This window comes from Lepidochelys kempii, chromosome 10 (genome assembly GCF_965140285.1).
Source record: "Lepidochelys kempii isolate rLepKem1 chromosome 10, rLepKem1.hap1, whole genome shotgun sequence".
NCBI lineage: Eukaryota > Metazoa > Chordata > Testudines > Cheloniidae > Lepidochelys > Lepidochelys kempii.
In genome coordinates, this window is record NC_136389.1 from 83,321,241 (window position 1) to 83,334,476 (window position 13,236).

Here is a 13,236-nt window from a genome sequence, read left to right on the forward strand (position 1 = left end):
GAATTAGGAGATCATATGCAGCCCAATCCTCAGCTGCTGTGATTGGGCTCTGATTTGAAACTCATTGGCCTTTCCAGAGGTCAGTCATGTAATAAACAAATCATGGTTCTAATGAATACCATTCTGTCAGGTCCGATGGGCTCCAGACTGGGTAGTGATCCCAAAACAACCCCACTGCACTGAACGAGAGATCAGAAAAGAACACACCGCCTTTCAAACCGCAAAGCAGAGACTCAGGAAATCAAAATAAGTAAATCCTCACGCTACTGAACGCTGCAACATTCTCATGCACTGTGTTTTGTAGTGGATACATTGTTTCATTGACAAATGAGTTGGAAAAGCTTTGTAATAAAATTCAGTGATTCTTGAACTCGTTAAAACTCCTTGTGGTTGTACGTTAGCTATTTTGCTTGTTAGCCCAAAATCCCAGCACACAACCTGAGCAGTCAGGTTGTCGTGTCCTTGGGAGCTTGCTAGAGGAAAAGGAGATCTAGCCCCATTTGTTTGTCTTTCCAGTCATTTTAGTTTGTGTATTGGACAGCACTCCATGTGGAGTGACAGGGTTCAGAGTAGCAGCCGTGTTAGTCTGTATTCGCAAAAAGAAAAGGAGGACTTGTGGCACCTTAGAGACTTCTCTAAGGTGCCACAAGTCCTCCTTTTCTTCATGTAGAGTGAGTTTCTCCTGTTATTTGTGGGGAGAGGAGGTTGTTTTGTTTGGGGAGCGGGTGCAGGTGCTGTAAACAACATGGTTTGGAAAGTAAAACTTCAAGTTTTTATTGTGAAGTAGCCAGTCTGATCTTTCTGGGCATTATTTGATATGATGAAGTAGTGGGCTCTGATTATAGAACTGCTCTGATTTCTGCTAAAAAAATATTACCTAAAAAAATTACTGCATCAGATTTAGCCCACAAACAACTTCCGTGGCTGAAAGAACTGAACACTTGCAAACAGAAGGTTCTTTTTTCCTAATCCATGAATCAAATGCAAGTAGAAACAGCAAGGCATCAATCTGCATACAGCTAGCTGGAACTTAATGGCAAATCTTTTCAAGGTTCACAAATCGATTCAGGTGAATTGAAAACAGCAAAATGTTAATTAAGGATTTCATAGGCCATTTCTTTGTTTTATGTACATTTGAAATTTACTCATGATTATATAGATGTATCATATAATCCTAAACACCACTATGGAAGTTCCTGTTGGTGGGGGAAAGATTTAATACTCAACTCTCTACTGCTATGATTTCCAAAATTTGCCTTCTCACATTTTAATTGTTAAAAATAATAAGAAATATTTCAAATGGCTAGTTTGGGGGAAGTTCCTTTCAAATAGGAGACTGATTGCACATCTAGATAAAAGACTAAAAAATCAAAATCAACCAAAAATATCCATAAATTTAAAAAAAAAAAAAGAGAGAGAGAAAGAATCTTTATTTCATTCAACAAGAGACTGCAAGAGGCTGACATCCCAACCTTCACATTCCTTGTAAAATGTCAGACAAAAGCACCCTTATATTCCCCATTTTAGAGAATTACATTACTCATCTCACCTCCCATTGCACCCCAGTATCAAAACAATCCAGCACTCCAAAATACTGTAATTTAGCCTGTCATAAAACTCTGGCACCCAATATCTCCCTGGACTCCCCTCCAAACACTGAGAGAGCTTGGATCCACATCCCAGCTTCTTCAAAGATCAGAGCCAAAAATCTGTGCATTGTAGTCCTCCCTGATTCAATATGCTCATGTTTCTATGTTTAACGATCTTTTTTTTTAAAAAAAAACTTCTTCAGTGCACTATCCCACATGATATTGCTCTGACCTTAAGGCTATTTACATAGACTGAGCATTACGTTTTGAAATATTCATAAATGGTCTTTTCCTATATTTCCCACAGAAGAAACAAAGCAAACAAAATGCTTTTTTAACTGTGTTTCAGCAAAGTTTCCTAAAATCCATTGTGCTACTGTGTTTTGGCAGTGGCTTATGGCAGCTAATTACCAAACGTGGAAAGATTTACACAGGAGCTTAACATGCCACTTTTTGGAGTAACACATTATAAATTAAAGACAGGCTTTTTTGGACAAGCTAAAATTGTCATGGTACACTGGTTTCTTTTTTGTGGAACTATTGTTATCGATGTACGGATCTATTGAGAAATCCCTCCAGGAGGTAGCTTTAGACTCAGAGTTAGAATGGATCAGATTGGGCAGTCTATATTCTCTTTGTTACCTTCAGATTGCAACACGTTTCCTTGTAGGCAAAAGAAGGTTGGTGTAAGAGCCACACACAATGCATATTTCAAAATGCCAATATGCATTCCAAGACTCTTTCCCACAGTTACCCCCAACCTAGCAGATGCACACAACCAGACTACCAGTAATTAAGGACGGCATTAAAGACACAAGAGAAATGCCTTCATATTTATGGTTCCATGGCATTTTTTATGAAGAACTAATAAAAAAGACAAAATTATTCCAGAGAATAATTGGGCTCTGTAATAATTTGATTCTAAAATAAAGGTTTACAATTATTTCCTTAAAGGCATGGTTCTTGGTTAGGCATGTGTAGGCTGCATTAGCAGCACTGGGTATGTAGAGGTGATAGTAAGTTGTTCAAACAATGCACTGTTCTGGACAGGGGATAAAATCTGGATTTGTACTAAGAGTTTTGAAGACTTGTATAGTAAACTATCCATATGATCCAGGCCACTCATGCTTGTGGAGCAAACTTTTAATTTTATTTTTGAGTGACTAATACTTTTATGGGAAATGACAGACATGGATTAATTTAAATGAAGCCACTTTTTAAAATAAAAAAAAGCAAAATTTTATGATCTACCATGGAAAGGTGTGAGTAAATATGTTCAGTTAAATAAATGGATCAGAAACAAATGACTCACAGTTAGAGCTCGTTGAAATTTTTTCATCATAAAGTTTTGTCAACAACAACAACAAAAAGGCTTTTCAAGCTATACAAATGGTTTATGGAAAATTTTGTTCCATTGAAGGTTTTCCCATTTTTCTTCAACTAGAATTAAAAGCCCAAATGCTTTTGGTTTCAGGGGGTTTGGTAGTTCTATACCTTTCTCTCTCTTTTTTCCCCCTTCACTATTCTTCCCTTTCTAGTGGAATAAAGGGGTGAAATAAAGAGAAAGGAGAAAGAGGGGAACAGCAAACTGAAAGTTTTTCATTTAGATGAAAAAAATCAAAAGTTTTCATGAGGAATTTGGAAATACACAAAACCTTTTCATGGAAAATACCATTTTTTAACCAGCCCTTCTCAAAATATTAATCTTAGCTCAGTCTTAGTAAATTAACTAAGCTTCATTGTCCCCTAGTCATGTGGGCCATTGGGGTTTTTTTAAAGAAAATGTGACAAAAGTAAAGCAGGAAGCCGCTAATTTCAGCTAGACAGTAGGGTAAATCATCAGCTAGCGCCCTGACCAAGTAACCATGCTGGGCAGTGGGGATTTCTATAGAGGAAGGTTGGAGGAATAATTCTTGCCCCAAGACTATGGGGCACTCTGCAGAGACCAGTAATTGGAATAGCCTCCACAGCCACAGGCCCCCTCTTCTGCAGGTGAGGGGAGAGTCCGGTGATCCAAACTACATCCCCAGAGCACCCTGATGCAGGAATCCCCTGGGGAACTTGGCTCTCCCACCACACTGGGGATATGCACTTCCAGAATGGCCTCTCAAAAATCCTCCTTCCTGGCCTATGCAGCAGAACCATATCAAGGAGTAGGGAGCAAGATTTGCCCGTGTATACAACCTAACAGTGACTTGATGAGAGAGGCCCACACCAGAGCAAAGCGTCTGAAACCTTCTGCTGTCCTCTTCCACAAACCTTGCAAAAGTTCATATTCATATCTGAACTTTGCTATTCTGGCCCAGGGATGTCCCAGCTCCTCCAGCCGCTCCATGAACAGAACTCCCATTGAGATGAGGTCTTCTAGGATTTTCAGACCCAGCAAGTGGAGACTAGAAAGAACACTCAACTGCAATGACCTAACTGCTGTTATTCTTGAAAAGTATTGACAAGATCCAAGAGAATGTAGACCAGGTAGTTTAACCTCTCTGAATTTGGAAAGTTATTGAAATCTACCGTGGATAAACCAGTGGAAAGTGACTTTGAGGCATGAGGATTAACTAACATAATTTAACTCAGATTTAGGGGGAGCAGTATATGGCATTCAGAGTCAACATCACTGAATATACTGTATTGCAAACCAGGCAAATATACAGCCGTTGGCTTTACTAGTGTGGGGAAGGAAGCCATGCCACTTAGGGCCTGCTGCCATTCGCCTTGCACAGGCCAAACTGCCACTGAAGGATACACACTAAATAATACTCCACACACACTAACACATAGATGAACTACAAGGAACTGATGAAAAGAGAGAGAGAGAGCTGAACACTTTAAAGTTGTGAAATAAACCCATTCCTGCAGAACATGGAGCGTCATCATTTGTATGCAGAATTTACTTTCATCACAGGCAGAGCTGGGGCTGGGCTGTGCTGTTTGGATCCAGATCTGACCTGGTGTAAAGCTGAAGAGGGTTTCGAGCTGGTGTTCTAGTTGGATCCATCTGACTATACCATGGGGTGAAGACTTGGAATTCATATCCTGACTTCTTTGAAATCCCAGGGACTTTGCTTCTGGTGCAAATATAAGGCCTTTTCAGAAAGGCGGTAGATTTCTTTGTGTGGTCTCCTACATTATTGGTTTTATATCTATAACTTCTAGTCATAACCCAGTTCCCAGGACATTTCTGCAGCAAGGAGTGTGCATATGAGAAGTTAATGATTTGCATGATTTTGCATGGCTGAACAGTGCGTCACCCCACAAAGGGACTTGGCCTTTTAATAATCAGTGGATCCACAGAGAAGGCTGGGGTCACGTGAAGATAAGATCACTGGGCCAAGGAGGGTGCTGTGCCAGTAGATACTCACGCACAGAGCAGGAGTCAGGTTTCTAGGAGGGAGAGTATAGACTGCAACTGGCTCAAAGTCTCTCAGATCTATTATCTGCCTGGTAAAGTAAACATCCATTTAGAACTAGAGCAACTGTCCAATAAAGTGGAAACATCAGTGTGACTGGAAACATTAGCTGGGGAATAAACTGAACTCCTTTGGCCTCAGTTTTGCCTGTTAAATATCAAATGTCTTTTGACAGGCCACAGATCCCTCTGGCACTAGAACCTGAAATTGCTGAAAATTACTTTCCAAGGGATGGGGAAAGTGGAAGCCTCTGCTAACACAGCAGCCTCATTGGAATGCTGCAGTGGGGTTCTCAGGGGCAGATTCTGCTCATGTTTATGCCCTTTGCAACCCAGCTGACATCACTGTGGGATGCACAAGGCATGAAGGCTGAATTCAGCCAAAAGAGCCTGGAAGGTGCTGAGTGACTACCGGGAAGTGCGGACCTCAACTCCAACTTGACCTCAGTGGGAGTTAAGGGTGCTCAGCATCTCACAGAATCAGGCTTTAAATCTAGTGATTGTCTGGCTTTACCCCAGTGTCTCTTACTTTATGTCCTCTGTGACCCCCAAGCTGCCTCTGAGTGATGATGCAACCAATGGGCCCTGCACTACTTCCATCGCTCTTATTAGGAGTTTTGCCATTGACTTCAACAAGAACTGGACCCAGCCCACTGTTCTGGAGACAGATGTGGTAAATGTAATTCCCATAGTAGCGGTCTCACTAACTGTGTGAGTATGCAAGCCCATGCCTGGATCTGCCCTCACAGCCCTTCCCTATTGGGTCATGTATGATATGGAAATAAAATGGGATGATCTGATTAGGAATCTGATAGGCGCCTGCGTACAAAAGGAGAATAAAACATGCCACCAACCCCCTGGCAGTGGTCTCCCAAAACACAGCTGTAAGACAGAGGAAAGGAGGACTGCCAAACTGAGAACCTGATCCTGAGATTTTGTGGTTGGTATCATTCACGGCTCTACTCTTTCTACTATTTTACTCAGGTAAAATGTGCTCTAGTCTGGCCTGGGAGGCACATGAGGATTTGGGAGGACATGCATCAAGTGGGATTACTAAATGCAACTGAAATAACCAGGCGTCTCTAATATAAACAAAGTCCAAGGTCATGCCCGTCATCAGATCACTAATCAAAGCAAGCGGCTCGTCATGAATGGAGTGTTCATCCACGGAAACAACTTTAGGCTCCAGCTGAATCCAGCCATCTGTAATGGATCCTACAGTGGAGCATTTTACTGCAACAAAGGGAAGAGACGGAAAAACCAAATGAAATTTGGACATAATGAAACCAAAACACCAGAGACCTTCAACTGACAAGTGCACCATCCGTGTCTGAGGTGGAAGGCAGGAGGCCAAGAACAGCAATGCATAGCCATGGAAGTAGAAGCAAAGCTCTGATCAGTGATGTCTCCGTAATGGGGGTAACAGATGTTGCTAGAAATTCACCAACCCAATACAGGCACACTGTCACTGCTGGACAGGAATGACCATGGGATGGCCAGCAAGCAGATAACGTTCCACAACAAGGTTAGTTTTTCCAGTGGAAAGGCAGGAATAAAAACATGGAAACAGGAGAAATGGAGCAAAAATTGAACTTTTCCTTTTGTTAGCCTTCCACACCAAGATTTCCTTAGGGCAGAGGTCCCAGGAAAAACAGAAAATTCCAGCACTGAGCTTTAAATAAAGTGGTAGGATATAGAGACTTCCCCTGCTAGATCTGTAATTGAAGTGGAGATGAGCTGCTGTGTGTGCAGCTCCTTGTAAAATTCCACAAAACTGTCCTTCAAATCTGCCAGCGCAGGGATCGGCCAGCGCATTTCAGACTCACTCAAACATCATTGGTCCAGACAGTTAGCATTATGGGTTGCTCAATCCCCCACCGAATAAAGGTCTGAGTCAAGGCAGAGATTAAAATGATCTAACGAAAAATCAGTCTCCCCAGGCACCTCATGGGCCAGCCTATCTTTGGGTGAGTTCTTCTAGCCCTAAACAGATCACAGATGTCCTTTTCAGCAAGAAAAATGTGGTTGGTTTGATTAAAGTTTCCATTGATGAAACATGGCTTTAAAATGACCGGGGGAAATAGTTCAGGTTGTCGAACAAGCCAAAGCTTGAAAACATGAGGTTCACCAGTAGGTTTGCCCATCTCGACTCTAAACCAGTCCCTGCACCTTCTTCTGCATTAGCACAATGGTCCACATTTAAAATAAATGAGACAGGAGTATCACAGTGCATCCATTCCCTCTCCATTAGACTAGAATCTACTGCTAGAATGCCTACTTTAAACAGTGACATTATGAGAAGCACCTAGATCTCTTTAAAAAATACACAGTCATTTCTCTCATTCCAGTCCTATGAGTGGAACTTAGTGAATAAGCCATAAATATTTTTTCAATTAATTGGTTTTGCCTCTTTTTCAGTTGGTGAATTGTTTGCAAACAAATGCCAATTTTCTCAGATGATTTTGATTTTCAGATGAAATCAGTGAATAATCCTGCAAGTAGTTCTTGATCCGTACCTTCCGAGGTACATAATGATCGCCAGACCAGGGTCAATCTACTCCTTTGTCCTGTCTCCAACAGTGGCCAGCACCAGAGGAAGGCGCAAGAAACGGCATAATAGTCAGTTATGGGATAATCTCTCCACAGGGGAAGTTTCTTTCTTCCTTGGTGCAAATATGCCCTATTTATAATTCCAGTTGTTTTGGAAATGGACCACAGGGTATATTTTCTATTCTAATTGGATGAGTATAACCTTTAGAATCAGATTCCACATACAAATTATTATAATTACAAATTCAAAATTCACTCTCCACAAATATTCTGCAATAGTTGCTTAACATTTGCTGTTTTGGCAACCATTCTTGCCAGTAAATTAATTCACTAGAATATTCATGGAAAGTGCACAGAAAAAATGTGCAGACACAGTCAGGGGGAATGTGCTAAGATATAGCCATGAAAGAGTTGACTGAATACAGGATAACAATCTGTGATTGGAATTATCATAACAAATCAGTCCAGTTTTGCAACAGAAAATATTATATTAGCAAGAGAAATTTTAGGTGACTAGGGTAGTGTCTCCATGCTTTCGTACTAGAACTATAATTTGAAAACATCTTCTCATGGCTAAAGAAACAGGATGGGCCAAATAAATCCAAGCATCCATGTGACTTCAGGGGAATTGTACCAGAGATCAGTTTGGCGCAGTTTTCCCTCTGAGGTGCCTGGTTCCAATATCTCCTTATTTAGACAATAAGCAGGTATCTTCAAAGAATAGACCAGAGTACATAGATACCTGCTGTGGGAAGTGTTAATCATATTTTTGACTGTATCACTCAGTAAAGTTCCCTGCAGATAGGGTATAAAGTCTGATCTCTATGGAGCAGCTCTCGCTTACACCGGAGTGAATTTAGCCCATGGAGCACACCATTAACAACTAAGAGCCAAAATTGCATGTGGTCTTTCAGCAGACATAATCATGGGACATGAAACCATGGGCTGCAGTGCCTGGTTCCAATATCTCCTTATTTAGACAATAAAAGACAAACTGTTGCTCTTTTTGCTTTTCACATCCATCTTCTTCCTGGGGAAAGAAGAACTTTCACATATTTTCTGGTAAGAAGAGATTCCATGCAGTGACATAATTCTGCAATAGCAACAATGGAAAGCTGGCCAGGACACTCCTGCCAAACCGCAGTTGGCACAACCAGTCTGTTTACTTATTGCAGCTCTGACTTATTCGGAAGGGATGGGTCTCTCTGCAGCCAACCCGCACGAACTCAGTCCCTTGCGATTGTTTCTTTTGACATTACATTTAACTGGACTGGAGAGCACGTCGTCAGCGTTATCTGAGTTACTCCAAAAGCAGGGTATGCAAAAGGCTCTTTTATTTATGTAGACAAGATAAAATTTTTACTTCATATAAGACAAGAGTCTGCATTTATTCAAATAAAAATATATATGAACTGCGTGGCCCGCCAGCAGCATTACTGCAGTACTTGCAGCCATTAGAACACAATTCTACATAACGGAACTAAGAGAGAAATCATCTCGTGTAGGGACAAACTGCATAAGAGCAAAATCCTGTGAGACTTGCAAAGTCACAGGAGGCTCAAAACGCAGCGGACATGCTGTGGTGGTTCTCTGCAGTGGAACACAGACAGCAGATACAGTGGGCCTGTTGGGGGCCTAGCCAGTGGGTGCCACATAAGGGGAAATCATCAGGCTGCATTCACCAGCCTTCCTGCAAAACAGAGTGGCTTGTGGTTCAGCTCCACGGCCCATAGCCAGTGTGCAGGACTGAATCCCTCCACTACGCCTTTGAGCACATTTGTGAGAGTGCTCTGCTCATGTTATGTGGACTGTGTGCGCCATTTCCCAGGATTTGGTCCCTACCCTGCCCACATTCGGTCGCAGCTATCTTGTTCTCCAGAATCTAGGCACACACACAATGTTATTCCACAGCATTAGAAGTCTTGAAACAGAGACTAGCGAACCTGATGTTCCATTGGAACTGCACCGACACCTTTCTAGGATATCCGCATTGCTGCTCCCTCTTGACTCCTACATCCCTGGTGTTTCGGCCATTTGGCCTCTGCTGCACCATTCCCTTCTCCAATGACTAACGGTCTTGCCTCTATACCAAATAAATAACCAACATCTGGTTTTGAGATTGCCCGGCAAGATCCGCTCTCTGAGGCAAAAAGCTGGAGGCTACACAGAGAGGAGATCTAAACATTTACTGAAAACAAGATAAAACCAGATGAGCATGAGACAGGTTCGAATGATATGTTCTAGTGCTTTGATGCATCAAGGTGTTACAATAGTGTAGCCAGGTATAGAAGGATTTCTGAGATACAAAATTAATTTATTATTTACACAATGGCGGTTGATTTACTGATCTTAATATAATACGTAACATTTGGTTTTTATATTGTAATAGTGCAAGGCCAAGGTTACATGAAGTAAGTTTGCCTACCTACAGTGAATTCATCTGGCTATGTGATTATTTAAACCAAAGCAATGAGTTTGGATTACTTAATGATCTGATAATAGGTCTCTTGAAGGACACAAAGAATGTATTTTTTCCCTACTCCTTACAGTTCAAAATGAGAGTAAAAAATCAGATCAGCTTTCTGGGTGTAGCTAGTGAATGACCTGTGGGACTGAAAAATCATGTCAATATTTTAATAACTTTTCTCTGCTGTGTACGATGTTTAAAATGGGTTCCTTAATCTTCATATCCATTCATACTGTGCACATTTATACTGTACATGATATCTAAACCAGTTCTGTGTGTTCCTGCAAAAAGGAGGGGTGCCTCTCCAGCTCTGAATAGAAACCCTGGGAGGAAGAAAGTACGTGTGCATGTGAGAAGCGAGGAGGAAAGGGTTTAAAGGAACATATCTGGGCACCTAAATCTGATGAAAACTTTCATTTCAGTGACAGAAGGAAACAAACAAATTAAATGTAGTGCTATAAAATAGGTCTTCTAGCAAAGCAGGAGAGTGAACGTAAGTCATTTTAGTGATGGCTTTAGGCATAGGCTGGACAGGCAGCTCCCTAGGGACCCACCTTACAGAAGGACACGATTAGTATGGAAGACATTCCATGGCAAAAAGAGGCTGTCTGGGGAGAAGATCTCTGCCCTTCAATACTCCATCCTTAAAGAACAGGCTACAGGAGAGGTCAGCTGACTACCAGAAGACAAGTTCTCTGCTCTAACCAGGGAGCTCAGGGAGGAAGGAGCTCAAGCTGGCAGGAGCCAAAGAGAAACATGATTCTAGAGGGAAAGAGATATGACTCACACAAAGTCAGGGCAGTGGGAAAGTTGTAACAATAAGTTACTAGTGTTGGAGTAACTATGGACACAAGATGATGTGATGCTAGGCTGCTTGTGACTGTACTAATATTTATTTTAAGCCGCTACATATGCCCAGCGTGAACTAGTTTTCAGAAGCTTGAGCAGAGTGTTTGTGGAGGGCTTTGACAGCGGTGACTAAAAGTTACTATATGGCCCCAACCCAGCAAAGAATTTAAGTGTGTGAATAGTCCTAGTTAAACCAAGGGATGCCCAATTGAGACTTTAGGAGGTAAGTAATATTAATACATAGGATTGTTGCCAGTCTCATTAGAATTGACGTTTCTCTCAAAGCCCCTGCTCTCAGGTTCATCTGATTAGAAGAAAATCTCCATTTCATTTTTAAAAAAAGTTTCTAGCCCTGAATGTTTCAGAGAAAAGCTTGAAAACATGATCTGAACACACCTTAAAAGCTCAAAAAACAGAAGGCAAATAAAAGGAACCTAAAAGGACTTTTCATCTCATGAGTTTTAAGCCAATCTCACAATTTTTGGACTCTGGCTGACGATTTTTGAATGAAAGAAGTTGGCAATACCCAAAAAGGTTCGGTGATGTTGGACAATTGGTTCCTGAGTGCCTATGAAACACTACCAAAACAAAAGTTACCCTTTATTTGAGTGTCCAAAACCCCAAGGTATGGGCCGTACCTGTTCTGACCATTTTGCATACCTGGCACCTGAAATTTAGGTCATCTGACTATATGAGGAGACATGTAAGAAACAACACCATGATCAGCAGAAGAGAGGAAGGAAAACAAAAAATACAAAGGGAAAATAACAAGACTTCTCAAGAGCCTACTGCAGCAGATCCTACCTACCAGAAAGCTATATTTGGTTTTACCAGAGTTTGTGACTGAAAACATGCTGCAAGATTGTGGTGGGAGTGGGGCTTGGGCAGCCCTTAGGCTAAGCTCCCCTATAGCTCTTATCCAACACATAGCTTAAAACAAATGGAACGCCAGGGGTTCCCCCCATAGAAAAAGCAGGTTGAACCTGTGAACCGGCCCAAGAAGAGAATGAACAGGGGCATTAATAAAAAGAGTCACATGGATTTTAAGACCCTATATTTCTCAAAGCCATGCTGGTCTTGCAGTTTTTCAATCTAAGGTTTGTCTACCACCTCTATCCCTGATTAAGCTCCTCAGAGGCCCCCCGCTTACAATGCTTTCCCTATTTCAGTTTCTGTTGTTTTCCCCATCTAGATTTCTGAGCTTCCCTTCTGTAGTATAAGTTTTGCCAAGCTAGGCCCCAGGACTTATTTTTATAGCCCCACTCCCTATCAGGGCAGAGGCCTGGGCCTCCCAGGTGCAGTCTATAAGTGAGGGAACAAATAGCTTCATCAGGCCTTAGAGAATTAGTACCACTCCTGCTGGCCAAACCCACCCACAAGTAAACTTCTTGGGAAAGTGCCTCAATCCAGTCTCAGACCACTAAACCAAAGTGACTCTGTCACAGAGATGGCCCACAAGAGTCAGAAGGACTCTAAATACGTAACTAGCTAACAGTTTGTGATCTGACCTTTCCATAGTAGCCTAATAGATTAGTACCTGTGGTGAGGGGCGTGGCCTCCCTCCCAGCTGGACAGATGGACAGCCACGACTGGCCCCTTGTGGGCAGAGCCAGGACACCCATGCCCACCCCACTGGAAGCAGAGGGGCGGGCCAAGAACCAGAAATATAAAAGGTGGGCCGGGTCCGCCAGCTTCCTTGGGGGAAAGAGTAGGATATCTTTTTCCTCCTGCTGGAGCTTGGATCAGACAGGGCCACTACAGTGTCCAAGACCTGGAGGGATTGCTAGTTGCCAGAGATGCTGAGGCACTGTTGGGGCTGCCTTTAGCAGTTTACCTTGGTGAGATGAATGATGACTCTGGGACCCAGGTACCCCCTTGAATAGGGTTGCTACCTTTCTAATTGCACAAAACTGAACACTCTTTACCTGCCCCCTCTTTAAGGCCTTGCTGCTCCCTGCCCCACTTCAGCCCACCTTTCTCTGTTGCTTGCTCTCCCCTGCCCTTGCTCACTTGCCTGGGGCTGGTGTGCAGGAGGGGGTGAGGGCTTTGACTGTAGGTATGTGCTCTGGGATGGGGCTGGGAATGATAGGTTTGGGGTACAGGAGAGGGCCTGTGGCTAGGACCAAAGGGTTCGGAGTGTGGGAGTGGGTCTTGGGGCTGGGGAGTGTGGGAGGGGGTGTGGGCACTGGGAGGGAGTTTGGGTATGGGAGGGGGTTCTGACTTGGGGCAAGGGATTGGGGTGAGGATGTGGGAGGGGGTTCTGACCTGGGGCAGGGGGTTTGGGGTGCAGGCTCAAGGCAGTGCTTACCTCCGGTTACTCCTGGTCGGCAGCGCAGAGGGGCTAAGGTAGGCTCCCTGGCTCCATGCTG